Source organism: Pogoniulus pusillus, chromosome 28 (assembly GCF_015220805.1).
Source record: "Pogoniulus pusillus isolate bPogPus1 chromosome 28, bPogPus1.pri, whole genome shotgun sequence".
NCBI lineage: Eukaryota > Metazoa > Chordata > Aves > Piciformes > Lybiidae > Pogoniulus > Pogoniulus pusillus.
The window spans coordinates 16,540,795-16,557,526 of NC_087291.1; the positions used below are offsets into that span (position 1 = coordinate 16,540,795).

Here is a 16,732-nt window from a genome sequence, read left to right on the forward strand (position 1 = left end):
CAGACTAAGGACTTGAGTCTGTCAAAAGAGAGAAAGCCCAAATGGAGGTACCGTTAAGGCTGCATAGTTAAGCACTCAGGCATGAAGAAATGGAATCTTTAATGTCCATTTAATTTGCTTCCTTGTTGTATAACAAGACGCTGGGTAACGTACATTTTAAAGGGTGTGTATTGCACATCGGTGTCTTAGTCTTTGCAAATGTTATCTGAAAGGGCCATGAAAGTGACACTTCAAATTGTATTTGCACAAATTGGCCAGTAAACACTGCAGGTGAGATGTCTGAGTAGGTTTTTACCCCACTGGTAACTAAATTGCCGTCAGAGGCACTGGCTTCTTGTACTGCATTGCACAAGAAAAACAGGCTAAGTGTGAAGCCTTTATGGTAATGCATGTACAGAGCAATAATGATGTTTTATATAGTGTGTCATGCTTTATTTCTTCATGTTGAGTGTTTAACAGTGCAGTCACAGTGTTTTTCATGCCCTTTAGGTCGGTAGTTGTAAAGAGAAGTTACCCAGTCTAGCTAATGCCCTTTGTCATGCACCTGGTGTGTGTCCTCCAGCAGAGTTAACTCTGTACTGAGTGTAAGCTACACTTGGTGCACCTTCTGCTCTGCAGTGCTGGGCAGAGCTGTCGTCTCATGCATGTGCAAAGTGTGACTTGCTGTCTTTTTAAAGTCCTGCTGCTTGGTAAAAGGTGAACTCATTTCCAGTGGGAAATTCTGAGGTGTTTGTCAAAAAGACCTCTTTCCCTAGCTCCTTTTGCCCTTACCACTGTGCTAACTTTATCTGTTCAACTTAAGGTCGGAAACTGATGTTTCTAATGGGAGCTGCTATAGACCATATATATATATATGTACTTGTACACCATTAAACTTCATCTCTGTGATGGACAGCATGGGAATAAATTTCAGTACTTGTCTTGACCTGCATTGTACTGCTACAACAGTTGATTATTTTTAAATGCTATGGGAAATCTCTCTAATGTAATTGGGTTTTTTTAATGCATGTGTGAGCTTTTATCCATTGGGTACACATCAGTTGCCTCTGTTTTAGCCAGACTAAAATGTTTGTCTTATGAACAAAGTGAACACAAATGTCCCATGCTAAAAAAAGGCAGTTGTCAAATGACTCCTCAGGTGAAGGCATGAACCTTTCATCAGTACTATTTGCATGCTTAATTTGAAGTGCCTGTGAAAGTCTTTTGAAGAACAAGCACCTGACTCTCACACACCTGTCAGTGAGGTAGCACAAAGAGATTTATTGGTGACTTTGCTCCCACCACGATGTTTGGGTTGTTTCTAATGCAAAGTAAACAAAATTTGTTATGCAGTTTTCATATATTTAACAATTTCTTTTTTTAATCCTCTTTCTGCTTGAGCTTTTGTGGAACTGTCTGCTGTGGAAGCTCTATCAGTGGAGTTACATGTTCCTTCCATTTGCTGCCACATTTACCTTTGAAATCCTAAGCCTTCTCGTATGAAAAATAGTTAGTCCCCAACACAGGTTCCTTGGTGTTAATACAATCAGACATTGCCCACTGACTACCCCAGTCCTTCAAGATGCTTCACCTCGAGTGGATTAATTGGAGTTAAATAGAGGATTGATGCTGCTGACCCTGGCTTTGTGGGCCCTTTTGTGTGCAGGAACGATCTAATGCCTACACTGAGTGATGGGAATTAATCGGGTCTGGAGAAGTAGTGGTTAAAATACAAACACCGTGGCTGTGGCATTCTAAAGGAGGGTGATTCCAAACAATGCCCAAACTGTTTGATGCTGGTGCAACCATACCACGCTGATTGTTTTGCTGTCATGTACACCTAGCATGTCCCTCCTCATACAGCTCCATCATACCTCTTGGTTCAGCTGCTTCTCCTGTGGCTCCTCTCCCCCCTGCCAGCAGTAGGGTGGGATGTGCCTGGGAACAGACTGCGTTCACTCTTCTTTCCCTCGGTGGTGCCATTCTTCCTCCAGCAAAACAGAGGAGAATGTTCACATTGCATTGCATTCCTCAGAAAGGAACAGGTGAGGGATCTTAGCACCATGATGGGCTACAGTGGCCGTGGAGGGAATGGAGTCCCTTATGGACAGGCTTCAGCCAGTTAGTGAGATCAAAATTGTGAGGGTAAAGTGGTTGGTGAGTAAGCAGAGAGCAGTCTCTGCTTCTCTGAAGCATCCCTGAGTTTGTGTGCTGTAGACTCAGTGGTGGCATAACACTTAATAGCACCATGGTGATAGCATCATGGAAAGTCCCCTTGCTAGTCTGCACAGGTCTAGTGGTGCTCTCTGATGGGCAGTTGCATTTTGGAGCTGCACATCAGTGTGTAAATCCTTTTAACACTTCATGTATCACGAGACTCTTTATTTCCCCTTTCTCCATCAGAACTAACCTGTATTTATGCTGCTTTTGACTTACTGCTGCATCTTCTTAAGAGACCAGAATTTGCCTAATAAAAGGACACAGAATCGGTATGAGTGCTGGTTAACTTCAAGCCTTCTTCTGAGTGCAAAGTAGCTAGCATGTGTGATCACTGTGAGTGAAACAGGAGAGAGCAAATCATTTACCCCCCATCCCTGTCCTTGACATTCACCATGTGTTTAATTTGGTTTCTTTTACTGCATGAGTCTTTGCTCCTGGCATTTACCCTTAGGGGCACTGCTTGAATCCTAATGCCACAAGGTGCACAGCTGAGTTTTGGGATCTGGCAGGAATCATCCCAAGGAAGGCACTCATGGAGTGACTCTTGTGAAGAAAGTCCATGCAGCTCTCTTCTTCTGCACTGAACACCAAGTTCCCCCCCAAAAGAAGCTTAATTACACCGTGGGGGTTGGTCTCAACTGGGTTTATTCATGGTTTTGTATTACTGCTCCATATCACCTCCTCCCTTTTCTTTATCAGAGGAAGGTGGGGTGAGGTGAGGTGGTGAAAGAGGTTGATTTATGTCTTTAATATGATAGGGAGGTCCAGATGGGGTCACGTGTTGCAACTACCAGTGGTTTAAACAGGCTTTTGAAACTTGCTCTTTTCCTTTATGGTGTCCCTGTAAGAGGAACTGCAGAGTCACTCTAGGAGAGTGCTCCTGGACGAAACAGTTCCATCCTTACCTGTGCCTGGTTTGCTGGTATGCCCACTGAAAAGGATGTAAAGCTGTCTGGATCTTAGCACATCAGGAAATGAATGACTCTCTCCATGCAGCTTTATGTCCCAGGAGGGTTAGAGAAGCTCTTCCAAGTGTGCTTTAAATGATACATTAAAGGTGCTCCTGTAATGTAGACAAGCCCTGGATACTGTCCACGTGTCTCCTGACCAGCTTGTTTAGGCCAATATCTATTTTATTTACCTCTGTTGTCCAAGGAGTATGACAAGGAGGTAGGTGAGCCTGTATTTCCTGAAAGATGGCATGAATGTGCTGCTTCATTTTAGCTTCACTTTCGCTTTTGGTCTGTGGAACTGCTGCTGCTGCTCGGGCTGTAGGATGGCTTCTGTATGGCCCCAAACCTAAACTTCCCTAAGGCCTCCAGGTGTTGCTGTGACTGCTAATTACGTTGTTTGGCATCAGCTGCAGCACAGCCTTCAGAAACAGAGCAGCTGATGTGTTCTGGGGCTAGCAGAATGTAAGGCTGCATGTTTTCTGGGGAGTATCTGTAGGTGTCATTTGCAGGGAGATCAAATAAAAAAGAGGTCCTTATAAAAAATACCCTACCTCGGATTGCTTTGGAATAAAGCAATTTGAAGGCAAGCTTTGTTAAAACACTTAAAAGGAAGAGTGCAGATGCTTTTTTCATAACATTTTACAATAATTTCATGCTATTTACAATACCTTAGAAACGTGCAATTGCAATTATATCCTTCACCAAAAAAAAACAAAACCAACAACCCACCCATGGAAAAGGAAAAGTTACTTGGCCTGCACAAACCCCACTGTGTTAAAGCATGAAATTGCTCAGGAGTGGGTTGTTGACATTTTTATTTTTCTCTAAAGAGAGGGGGGGGGAAAAAAGGAAAAAGAAACATTTGAGAGAGAGAGAGAGTTGAGAAATGAACACCTGTACACCCAACTGCATTTAGGGAAGGAACAGAGCTTGTCACACAACACATCAGGTTCTTCTTGGTGGATGCTTGGGAGGTCCCTAACCTCAAGCGGTTGGATTCGTGTGCTTCTGATGTCTTGCAAGCCTCCAGGAGCTGATCCTGTGCTAACCAGTAAGGGTCTCCTTGAGGATGTGCTAACCAGTAAGGGTCTCCTTGAGGATCTGCCATACTTCCTTCTTAGAATCATAGAATCAAACAGTCAGGATTAGAAGTCCTTGTGTCAAGGATCATCTCGTTCCAACCCCGCTGCCGTGGGCAGGGACATCCTACCTTAGATCAGGCTGGCCAGAGACAATTCTTGGCCAGGTGAAAACCAAAGCCTGGATTTAGAATCATAGAATCACAGAATGGTTTAGGTTGGAAGGGACCTCAGAGATCATAGAATGGTTTAGGTTGAGAGGGACCTCAAGGATCATCCAGTTTCAACCCCCCTGTGCCATAGGCAGCTCCCACTAGAACATGTTGCTCAAGGCCTCATCCAGCCTGGCCTTGGACACCTCCAGGGAGATTGTGGACCACAGAATCCCCCAATGTGATCACAGATCACATTGGGGGATTCTGTGCTCCACAACATCCCTGAGGAACCTGTGGCAGTGTCTTGTCACCCTCCCTGTCAAGAACTTCTTCCTAACATCTCCTTTGAATCTCCCCTCTGCCAGTTTAAACCCATGTAGGCTACAAAGACTTTTTTGATGTTCTTTAGATCAACACCTCAATGCCTAAATTTTACCCCCTTAACTTTGGAAGTGGAATTAGAAAACCTGAGGTGTCCAGAAACGAGTATCACAGCATGCTGACTTGGGAGCAGTGGGGTCAGGCAGTGGAAAATGAAAAGACAGAGGTATCCCGTGGTGATCTTCAAACAGCAAGGCTTGCACCTCTGCTTTGAGCAGAGATGCTGTGCAATTAGCAAGACAAGAAGTAGGGAGACAGAGAAGTAGGCCGGTTACTAGCAATTAGGGGCACCCAGCTGGGAGGGGGGAGATTTGGACTGTGTGTTGCCAGAGAGTGTTTTTGCATTCTGCATGAATGATAACCTCCACCTGCCACTCTTTTGGAGGATTGCTCTGCTTGATGCTCGCTCCGGTTCTGCCAATGCACGTTCGAGCTGGTACCTGCATGGTTGCTGGGCTGGAGTGAGGACACCTGTGAGGTGCGTCTGAAGCGTCTGTACCTGGATGTGTGTGCACCTTGGTCTACTTCTGGAATCCCCAAACGATCTGAACTGGCATGTGCCTTTCTGCCTGTAGATGGGTTGGGTTTTGCATCATGCTGTGACTGAGGTAGTGGTGCCTGCTAAGCGATCTGACCCCTCCGGGGACTGAGCAGAGAGTGGAGTTTGCTAATAGGCAAACAGATGTCTGATTTGTAGGAAGCACAGTGAGATTGACAGGCTTGTGCCCAGGCAGCTAAACCTTTTCAAAAGAGCTCTGAAATCTCCTTCATATCATCAGTACTTTGTTTTAGGAGGCTGCTGATCTTAGGCAGGTTGGACCAGGCTTCTGGGGCTGGTTCTTTGCCTGTTTTGCCCTCCCCATACAGGGCTGATTGTTTCTTTGCTCTGGTGCCGGGGCTGAACTCACTGTAACTCTGCTGTTGTGTTGGTTGGGTTGGCATGGAGAGGTACCTCTTGCTTCCTGAACCACCAGGGAACTGTCAAGCTGTGATTCAACCTGGGTGATTCTGTGCTCCACAACCTCCCTGGAGGTGTTCAAGGCCAGGTTGGATGAGGCCTTGAGCAACCTGTTCTAGTGGGAGGTGTCCCTGCCTATGGCAGGGGGTTGGAACTGGCTGAGCTTTGAGGTCCCTTCCAACCTTAACCATTCTCTGATTTTATCAATTACACATATTCAAGTATATTTGGATTAGGTTGTTGTTGTCTTTAGGACTGACCTCCACAGCACCTCAGCCTTGCTCCCTACCAGGCACTCCCTGTTAGTATAAATAACGTCGGTGCAGCAGGAGACCCAATCTCAAAGGCTTTGGACCAGAGTTGGAGGGAGGTTGTGGGTATTTTGTGAGAGTTCTCATTAGGATTTTTTGTGTTTCTTTGTTTTTTTTGTTTAGGGTTTTTTTTTCTGTTTTATACCCAGATACCATATTTAGGAAACTTGCCCACTCTGACTTTATTCTACATAGTGCTTCTGCAGCTTCTGATTGCTTTAGGTATTCTAAAATAATGTCTGTGACACATTTTTCTTTACTCTTCACAGCTCCTGTCTGTGCAATACAGACTTTTTTTCCCACTCACAGCAGCCTTTCTCGTGCCTGATAGCTTTTGTTCCTTCTTCAGAATCATTGCTTGAGTTTACCAAATGTAAATGTAGGCTTTAAGGAGGATCTGGGGCTTGCCATCGGTGAGAGCTTCACCTGGAATTAGGTTGGGGGATGCTTACACCACAGTGTTTGCTGGTCGAGCTGAGAATTGTGCTGCTCACCAAAGGTCTTGGTCATCTGGTGTCCAAATAGCCTCTTGTCTTCATAGTGTCTTAGAATCAAGCAGGTTGGAAGAGACCTCTGAGGTCATCCAGCCCTGTCCAGTCAACCAGACCATGGCACTAAGTGCCCCAGCCAGGCTTGGCTTCAACACCTCCAGGCACAGCAACTCCACCACCTCCCTGGGCAGCCCATTCCAATGCCAATCACTCTCTCTGCCAACAACTTCCTCCTAACATCCAGCCTAGACCTCCCTGGCACACCTTGAGACTGTGTCCCCTTGTTCTGTTGCTGCTTGCCTGGCAGAAGAGCCCAACCCCACCTGACTACAGCCTCCCTTCAGGTAGCTGTAGACAGCAGTGAGGTGTGCCCTGAGCTGCCTCTTCTGCAGGCTGCACACCCCCAGCTCCCTCAGCTGGGTTTGTGTTCCAGGCCCCTCACAGCTTTGTCGCCCTTCTCTGGACACCTTCCAGCACCTCAACATCTCTCTTGAATTGAGGGGCCCAGAACTGGACACAGCACTCAAAGTGTGGCCTGAGCAGTGCTGAGTACTGAGGCAGAATAACCTCCCTTGCCCTGCTGGCCACACTGCTCCTGAGCCAGCCCAGGATGATTTGGATTGGAAGAGACCTTAAAGATCATCTAGTTCCACCCCCACTTCTCTGGGGCACGGACACCCCACACTAGTTCAGGCTGCTCAAGGTCTCATCCGTTTTGGCCTTCTGCACCTCTAGAGAGGCATCCACAGCCTCCCTGGGCAGTCTATTCCAGAGTCTCACCACTTTTGTACTGAAGAATGTCCTCCTAGAATTTAGTCCAAACCTACTCTCCCTCAGCTTCAAGCCATCCCCCCTTGTCCTTGATGCTCTTCTGAAAAGTCCCCCTCCAGCTTTCCTGTAGGCTGCTTGTAGGTGTCTGGGCCAGGCATGTCTGAGACCAAACCAACCTGATCAGGGAGCAAATGGTTAATGATAGGTTGTAAAGTGAAGAAGACTCCTTTAGAAATGACCTTTTGAAAGCTCTTTGACCAGCATACCTTATTTTCTACAAGCTGCCAGAAGAGAAAATTCAATTCCCCTTGCTCCAGTCTTAAGGTTTTGCTAAGCCAGCAATGATGATCCTGGAGTTGTAGTTATCTGTAGAGCAATCCTTAGGTTATATTGAGATTAGCCACAAATTACAGCCCTGCAACTTGATGATGTCTTCCATTCAACATGGAAATATTAAGAAAATAGTTTTGACTTTAAAGGTATTTATTAGCATGTAGCCTTGAATTTTCTTCTTCTCCCAGTCTTCAGGTCAACCTATAAATCAATCCCATGTGCAGGTAATAGACTCTCACCCTCTTAAAGTCCAATTTCTTTTTAAAAAAAATAAATAAATCTCATCAGTATAGAAAATTTCCAGGCTTTTAAAGGCTATTTTTGCAATTATGGGGACCTATCAGATGAGTAATTCATGTGCTTTTTATGACCATGGTTTTTATGTCCTTGATTAGGGCAATTGAAGAATTGCAAAGAGCAACCTTAATTCCAAAGCTAGGATGTGGAGGAAGGTGGTGTGAGGATGACCACAGTTATAACCTAACCTTATAAATAGGTAGAAGCACATTTCTCTCCCTCTGTCCCCTTCTCCTCCTCCTTCAGATACCTTTATGTAATTAGTGTTCTGAAGTTTTTAAGCCCTGGACTGCTGAGCTAAACAGCTGCTGAGTGGATTTCAAACACAACCTTTCTGAGCAGTTGTGGAATTGCAGAGGGAGGGGAAGCAAAGCCTGAGTATTTTGGGTGGAGTTGAACAAATTTCAACCCCAATTGCCTGGGTCGAGGCAATGCCAAGTACAAATCCAGGCTGGGCAGTGAGTGGCTGGAGAGCAGCCCTGAGGAGAGGGACTTGGGGATGCTGCTGGACAAGAAACTCCACATGAGCCAGCAGTGTGCACTTGCAGCCCAGACAGCGAACCAGAGCCTGGGCTGCAGCAGCAGAAGTGTGGCCAGCAGGGCCAGGGAGGTGATTCTCCCCCTCTACTCTGCTTGGTGAGACCCCATCTGGTGTACTGCATCCAGTTCTGGAGCCCCTATGGCAAGAGAGATGTGGAAATGCTGGAGTGTGTCCAGAGAAGGACCATGAGGATGCTGAGAGGGCTGCAGCAGCTCTGCTGTGAGCACAGACTGAAAGAGTTGGGGCTGTGCAGGCTGGAGAAGAGGAAGCTCCCAGGTGACCTTCTTGTGGCCTTCCAGTACCTGAAGGGGGCCTACAAAAAATCTGGGGAGGGACTTTATAGGGTGTCAGGGAGTGCCAGGACCAGGGGGAATGGAGCAAAGGTGGAGGTGGGCAGATTCAGCCTGGAGGTGAGGAGGAAGTTGTTGAGCATGAGAGTGGTGAGAGGCTGGAAGGGGTTGCCCAAGGAGGTGGTTGAGGCCCCATGGCTGGAGGTGTTTAAGGCCAGGCTGGCTGAGGCTGTGTGCAGCCTGCTCTAGGGTAGGGTGTCCCTGTCCATGGCAGGGGGATTGGAACCGTCTGATCCTTGTGGTTCCTTCCAACCCTGACTGATTCTATGAAATTTCTTCTTCAGCTGAAAACTTTAGGCAAAGGTTGAGAACAGTGATTGGAGGTATTTGAAATCCATCTGTTATTTCCCTGGTACATTAATCCTTTCTTTCCACTTGTGACACTGTCTCCTTGGTGCTTCCTTCACAACTGGAATTGCTTTGCTGGAATTTAAATAGTTGTGAATGGGCTGCCCAGGGAGGTGGTGGAGTGGCTGTGGCTGGAGGTGTTGAAGCCAAGCCTGGCTGGGGCACTTAGTGCCATGGTCTGGTTGCTTGGCCAGGGCTGGGTGCTAGGTTGGGCTGGCTGAGCTTGGAGGTCTCTTCTAACCTGCTTGATTCTCTGTAAAATTCCACTGACCAAAGATTTTTTTTCCAGCTTCATGCCCAATTTGTGTTTTTCTTTTTGCATACTTCAGGTAGGTAAATGCTACCTGATCTTTATTCACTGAGGGTTTTTAAAGTGTTCTTTTCCTTCAGCCAAGCTTTATTTCTATCTGAGAGGATAAGTTTAAACTCAGCAGGAAATGGAAGGTTCAGAGAAGGTTCCTTGGCAGATTGGAGTCTTTTTTTAGTGCTGCTTTTGCCAGGAGATGAGGAGACAGCAGCAACTAACACTCTCTGTTCCTTGATTTTCTTTCTGATGTGGTGTGGTGGCAAAAAAATGTATATAGCTCTCAGAATGTGGAGTCCTGGAAGGGCACACAGGTTTTTCTACCTTCCTCTTGATAGAGTTTCCATTCTGCCTAAAAAGTGCTCTTAGTCAGGGAGGGAGGATGTCTTCACAAGGATGTTCCAAAGCCAAACAGCAACCATCCAGCCAGCAGGAGTGAGAAATTGTAATTGTCTTCATGTTGAAGTTGCTGTTTCTTATCCCAACTCCCCTGAACTCTCCAGCCAGTGGAACTCTCAGTTCTTGGGGTTGCTGCCTCAGTCAGTGGGTATTTAACTCAGGGAAGTCAGCAGATGTGCTCACTGCATTGAGGCAAGGCAGTAAATTAGAATCGTTTTTAAGGGATGAATTGGAGCAAATTATTTGGTGTTGGGATAGTTTAAGCAGCATCTGGCTAAGCCTTTCATCAGAGACTGGTGAGTGTTAAATCCAGATGCAGGTAGCATCTTGGAAACAGTAAAGGCTATCAGCAGGGCCATGAGATAATGATTCTGTGTCTGTGCACACAGCGGAGCAGGAGAATGCTCAGGGGTCTGGCAACCCTGCCGTGTGAAGAAAGGCTGAGAGAGCTGGGTTTGGTCAGCCTGGAGAAGAGAAGGCTTAGGGAAGGCCTTTTTACCATGGACCAGGTGGCTACCAGGAGGATGGAGCCTCCCTTTTTGTGAGGAGTCATGTAGAAAAGAACAGGGGTGGTGGGGACAAGTTACTGCTGGGGAGATTCCCATTGGTGTCCAGAAGAAAATATTTCCCTATGAGAACTGTTGGATTTTAGAATCATCTCCCAAGGGAAGCAGTGGAGTCCCTTACAGTTTAAGTCTTGATAGGCTGCTGGGCCACCTCATTTCAAATACAGTTACCTAGAGAGGTTAGGGTCCTTGGGGTCCCTTCCAGCCTGGCATTCTGTCAGTGTGTGAGCTGTGGCTTGGAGGTCTGTGTTCAGCTGTCAGCTCATCTGGTTTTCTGTAGTGAAAAATGAGACCTCCTGCCTACTCTTGCATGTTTGTGATGGTGCTTTGCATTTGTGCTGCAGTTCTTTTACACCAGGTGCCTGTTAGAGCTTCTTGGTGGAGTCTGCTCCTGGTGAGTCTTGTTACAGGTCTCTCCTCGGTCATCTCCTGGCTTAGTCTGTATCGTAGAATCAGTCAGAGTTGGAAGGGACCACAAGGATCATCTAGTTCCAGCCCCCCCTGCCATGGGCAGGGACACCTTACTCTAGGTCAGGGATACCCTAGGTATCAGGATAGGAGGCTCCCTGCTTAGATGGGTGGTCTCTTCTCCTTAGTATCATGATAGAATGAGAGAGGAAATGACTTGAAGTTGTGCCAGGGGAGGTTTAGATTGGATACTAGGGAAAAATTTCCTTCCAAAAAGCATGGTCAGGTGTTGGAACAGGCTGCCCAAGGAGGTGATGGAGTCACTGTCCCTGAAGATGCTCAAGAAACGTGTGGACATGGTACTTTGGGACATGATTTAGTGACTACGGCGTTCTTAGAGTGAATGTTAGACTTGATCTTGGAGGTCTTTTCCGAGCCAAACAGTTCAGTGAAAGCTGTTGTGCAGTAGTGGTGAAGGATTATCCTCTCACCTTTGCTCCATGGTTTTCCTGGCTCCTCTCTCCATTGCATGATGGTCTGATTTTAGGACAGAGGAAAAGAGGCCTGAAAATTAGTATTAGTGACCAAGCAGCAGGCTGTTTGCTATTGCCATCTCTCTGTGCCTTGGAAATCCATCTCATTTCCACTTCTCCCTGGATCCTTGGCTACTAAAACCTCTTGGTCACGTATTTTATTATTGTAGGTCTTTATCGTGTTTGACAACTACTGTTTGATGGAACATCACTGATTGAACAGATCTTTGGCAGAAGAAACCTTTAAGTGAGGCACTGAGTATGAAAAGCCATTAGAAAAAAACAGGCTATGTAAAAATACTGTGTCTGGCTGATTCCTGCTTTCAGCCCCATTGTGCAGGCTGAATCTGACTAGAGAAATCTTCACGTGTTTAGGGGAAGAAATTCTTGAATAATTTCACATTTCCATTAAAATAGTTTTTGTCACTGACATCAAGTCAGCCTTCCTCCTTCCTGTCACTTCACCTGTCTAACGCTGCTTGCCATTATGTGTCAGTCTAACTGGAAACTACTTTGTAAAGATCATGAATTAGTCCCATGTTGATGCTGTTCAGAAGGGAGAAAAACACGGCAACAACAAACTTTCCTGCGATTGCTTTTGCTCTCTTCACACACCCAGATCAGTTTCCTGGCTCTGCATCTTTCCTTCATCCTTTCTTCCCAGGCTGGGAAGCAGGAGGTTCAGGCTTTTCTGCACTGTGAATGCTGTGCTACAGAAGTTTTGGGCTTCCCACAGTGAAGAAAGTGGGTAGGGATTGTAAACCTCTTGTGATGTGCTTTTGGTGCTCTGTTGCATGTAAACTGTAGGTTTGGTATCTCAGGAGAGTAGCCCAAACTAGAATACTTTGTTCTTGAATTCGACTCAGTCACTGAAAGAGATTTGGGGTGCTGGAGTGGGTGCAGAGAAGGGCAATGAAGCTGGTGGAGGAGGTCTGGTGAGGAGCTTTTGGTGCTCTGTTGCATATAAACTGTGGGTTTGGTATCTCAGGAGAACAGCTCAAACCAGGATACTTCATTCTTGAGTTCAGCTCAATCAGTGAGATTTGAGGTGCTGGAGTGGGTGCAGAGAAGGGCAATGAAGCTGGTGGAGGAGGCCTGGTGAGGAGCAACTGAGGGAGCTGAGGGTGTTCAGTCTGGAGTAAAGGAGGCTGAGGGGAGACCTTTTGGCTCTTCACAGCTCCCTGAAAGGAGGTCGTAGCCAGGTAGGGTTTGGTCTCTTCTCCCTAGTAACAAGTGATGGGAAGAGAGGAAGTGGCCTCAAGTTGCACCAGGAGAGCTTTAGGGTGGATACTAGAAGAGATTTCTTCACTGCTCTCAGTTTCATCATCCTTCAGCCTGTCTTGGTATCAAGGATTGTCCAGACCTAGCTTCAGGACCTTATGCCTTACTTTTTTTCTGTGGTGATGTCAGGGTGCTGATACCACCCCAAAGTGTCCAAGGAATGAGATGCAAGTTGCACTTCTTGTCAACGAGACATTAAAAGAGCAGTGCTAGAATTTCTCTGCTATATCAAACCCTGCTAAAGTGATGCTTCTAGATTTTAGTTTAACTTCAGTGTCCCCAAAGACAATGGAAACCCCTTTTAGCAAAAAAAAATAATAAACCAAAAGCTGTAATTCTCTTCCCCCTCTGCTTGAAAGTCCCTGCCTGGAAGTCATTTTAGGATTACATTTCTGATTTAATTCCTGTCTTTAAATTAGAAAAAAAATCTATTTGACATCATCATCATTTTCCCTGCAACCAAATCAGCTCACAAAAATATTCTGAGGGCAGTGCAGCAGAAATAAATGTAATGTTTTAATGAAACAGTTACTGCTTTATGCAAATCTGTGTGATAAAATGGGCTCGCAGATGAGAAGCCAAAAGCACTCAAGCTAAAATCAGAATGGATTCTAATTAAAATGTATTAAAATGCTGGAAATGTTCCTGCAGTTTCTTAAGGAGATGAGCCATTTTGTTTTATTATTGTTGTTGTCAGGTACCTTAAAAAACAGAATTATTGTGAACTCCTTAACAGTCTTGACTGAGTTGCAGCAAGTCAGCAGCAGACAGATTTTAAATCGGTTAATGTAAAGCAGCAGCTGAGGTCTTGACTGGATTACAGGCTCACAGGATGTCAGGGGTTGGAAGGGTCTCAAGGAGATCACAGAATCATAGGATCAACCAGGTTGGAAGAGAGCTCCAAGCTCAGCCAGCCCAATCTATCACCCAGCCCTATCCAGTCAACCAGACCATGGCACTAAGTGCCTAAGCCAACCTTTTCTTGACCGCCTTCAGGCACAGTGACTCCACCTCCTCCCTGGGCAGCCCATTCCAATGCCAATCACTCTCTCTGACAACAACTTCCTCCTAAAATCCAGCCTAGACCTCCCCTGTCACAGCTTGAGACTGTGTCCCCTTGTTCTGTTGCTGGTTGCCTGGCAGCAGAGCCCAACCTCACCTGGCTACAGCCTCCCTTCAGGTAGTTGTAGATAGCAATGAGCTCTGCCCTGAGCCTCCTCTTCTGCAGGCTAAACAACCCCAACTCCCTCAAGCTCTCCTTATCGAGTCCAACCATCTTGCAAGAGCAGGACTGCACAGATCACAGAGGAACACATCCAGACAGACCTCGAAAGGCTCCAGAGAAGGAGACTCCACAGCCTTTCTGGGCAGCCTGTGCCAGGGCTCTGGGACCCTTCCAGTCAAGAAGTTGCCTCTTGTGTTGAGCTGGAACCTCCTGTGCTGCAGCATCCGTCCATTGCTCTTTGTCCTATCCCAGGGAGCAGTGAGCAGAGCCTGTTCCTCCCTCCTAAGCAGCCCTCAGATGTTTATAAACATTGATTAAGTCCCCTCTCAGTCTTCTCCAGACTCAAAAGTCTCAGGTGCCTTTGCTAATTCAACTGCAGATTCTTTCCTTAGCAGCCTCTTTGCCAGCTTCAACTGGTTCAGGTTAGTAGTGAGAAGGAAGGTCACATGCCCACAGCGACTGTGGGATCTGCTAATATTTAAGCAGCAAGCACTTGTGTATTGCTGATGTTGAAGAGGAGAACTGTAAACCAAAACAGCAATTGGCCTTTACTTTGTAATTGCTGGAGATGATGGAATCGGTTAACCTGGAAGGTACAGGGTGAGAATTGAGCACTGGTGATGACATTGCTTGCAGGCAGAAGATGTGTGTTTGTAAACTTCTCCTTTGGCATAGAATTGTTTTGTTTGGAAAACAGCTTTAAGAGCATCCAGTCCAACCATTCTCTAGCTCTGCCCAGGCTGGGGCTAAACCATGGTCCTCAGCACCACATTGCTGCCTCTTTGGAACACATTCTCTGCCTGGACATGTTGCTGTGTGATCCTGCTCTGGCAGGGAGGTTGGACTGGATGAGCTTTGGAGGTCCATTCCAGCCCCTATGATGATTCTGTGAAACACCTCCAGGGATGGGGATTCAACCACTTGCCTGGGAAGCCTCTTCCTGTGTTCAAGAATCCTTTCAGTCAAGAAGTTTCTTCTTTACCCAACCTAATCTTCCTCGGTGCAACCTGAGGACATTTGCTCTCCTCCTATCACTTGTTACTAGGGAAATCATCTTCCACCTTCTCTCACAGTCTTGCTGCAGTTCCCAACGTCTCAGCTCTGACTTGTTTCTCCTGTGCCTTAATTGAACCATTTCCTCTCTTTTTCTATGCTAAAAGCAGTACAGAAGCTCCCCAATTTTCCTTTGGCTCTTAAGTGCTGCATTCAGCACCAACAGCAGAGTTGTCATTCCCTGGAGATGGCAGAGAGCCTGCACCTTCTGCTGCTGCCTCAACGCACAAGAAGTACCCCAAGACCTGAGATGCCAGCTGAGCAAACCCTTACTGAGAATCTGCAGCTCTGAAATCTTCCAAACATTCCATCTCTTCAGATGAAATTACTTTACTGATAGGAGATCATAAAAACACATCCCTCATGCAGATGTCAGCTCTTAGTTTCCCCCAGGGAGGTGGTGGAGTTGCCATCCCTGGAGATGTTCAAGAAAAGCCTGAATGGAGCACTTAGAATCATAGAATCAACCAGGGTTGGAAGGGACCACAAGGATCATCCAATTCCAACCCCCCAGCCATGGACACCCTACCCTAGATCAGACTGGACAGAGCCTCATCCAGAGGAGGTCTCTTCTGCCAGGCACCCAGCAACAGAAGAAGGGGACACAGTCTCAGGTTGTGCCAGGGGAGGTCTAGGCTGGATGTTAGGAGGAAGTTGTTGGCAGAGAGGGTGATTGGCATTGGAATGGGCTGCCCAGGGAGGTGGTGGAGTCGCTGTCCCTGGAGGTGTTCAGGAAAAGCCTGGCTGGGGCACTTAGTGCCATGGTCTGGTTGCTTGGCCAGGTCTGGGTGCTAGGTTGGGCTGGCTGAGCTTGGAGCTCTCTTCCAACCTGCTTGATTCTATGATTCTAATTGTGATGTTTTATCATGCAACTTAGCTATTTTGACACAACAAGCAGAGAAATGTTATTTGAAAATCCCAAGTTTTCCATAGCATGGGAAGGTGAAAAGATTGTATGGCTCCTTCAGCTCCCCCAGAGCATGAGCACCCTCCCTGTGACCCAGTACTGTGCCGAGTGCTGCAGAGCCAAAAAAGAAAACAACCTTATTTTTTCCCACCCTTACTTCAAGGCAGCACAGTGTTATTATTTGTGTTAGAATGCTGCTGTTATTTTTGTTAGCCCTGAGGCCATGTTCTCAGCTGCAAGATCTGAGATTTTTTGTGTCTCATCACTTTTAAGCCCTTACCAAAGTTTGCTCTGTGTGTACGATGCCGTTTCCATTGTGCGGTTGTCTTTTGTTCTTTCTAAGGTTGTAGAATCAGATCCATACACACACACACAGAGAGGGATTCATGCCCACTCCCACAGCCTTCCCCAGCTCTCTGAGCTGCTGAGGTGTGGAGCATTTAGGGTTTTTTTTTTTGACTGGAGTTGAATAGCTGCAGGTAATTATAAATAGGATCTTGAAAAGTGAACTTCTGCGTTCAGAGAAGAAAACACCGAAACAAAATACATTTACCTGTCAGTTATCCCTGCATAATTCCTGTCACACAATTATTAGTCAAGACTTGGAATATATAGGAACTCTTCTCCAGCACATCTCTTACACTTGCTCATCCACGAGCATCAAGGCACAAATAACAACAGTTACTCTGGCAACAACTTCAGGGCAGACAACGAGGTGCTGGAGCAGGTCCAGAGAAGGACGATGAAGCTGGTGAAGGGTCTGGAGAACAGCAGCTGAGGGAACTGGGGGTGTGTAGTGTGGAGAAGAGGAGGATGACAGGAGGTCATAGTGAGGTGGGTGCCAGTCTCTTCTCCCTAATGTCAGGTAGTAGAAGGAGAGGAAATAGCT

General features: G+C 46.5%; 1 protein-coding gene across 3 annotated transcripts in view; it reads left to right on the forward strand.

Annotated features, from left to right (window-relative positions):
* Window positions 1-16,732, forward strand: part of SLC25A13 (solute carrier family 25 member 13) — a 117,254-nt gene that overhangs the window by 3,072 nt on the left and 97,450 nt on the right. Inside the window, exon 1 of one of the 3 annotated variants that reach the window (XM_064166990.1) lies at window positions 3,349-3,369. The exons of the other annotated variants lie outside the window; for them this stretch is intronic. The gene's annotated coding sequence lies outside the window, so the exon portion shown is untranslated. Of the gene's footprint in view, window positions 1-3,348; window positions 3,370-16,732 lie in introns of those variants that run through there. 3 annotated transcript variants of the gene reach the window in all.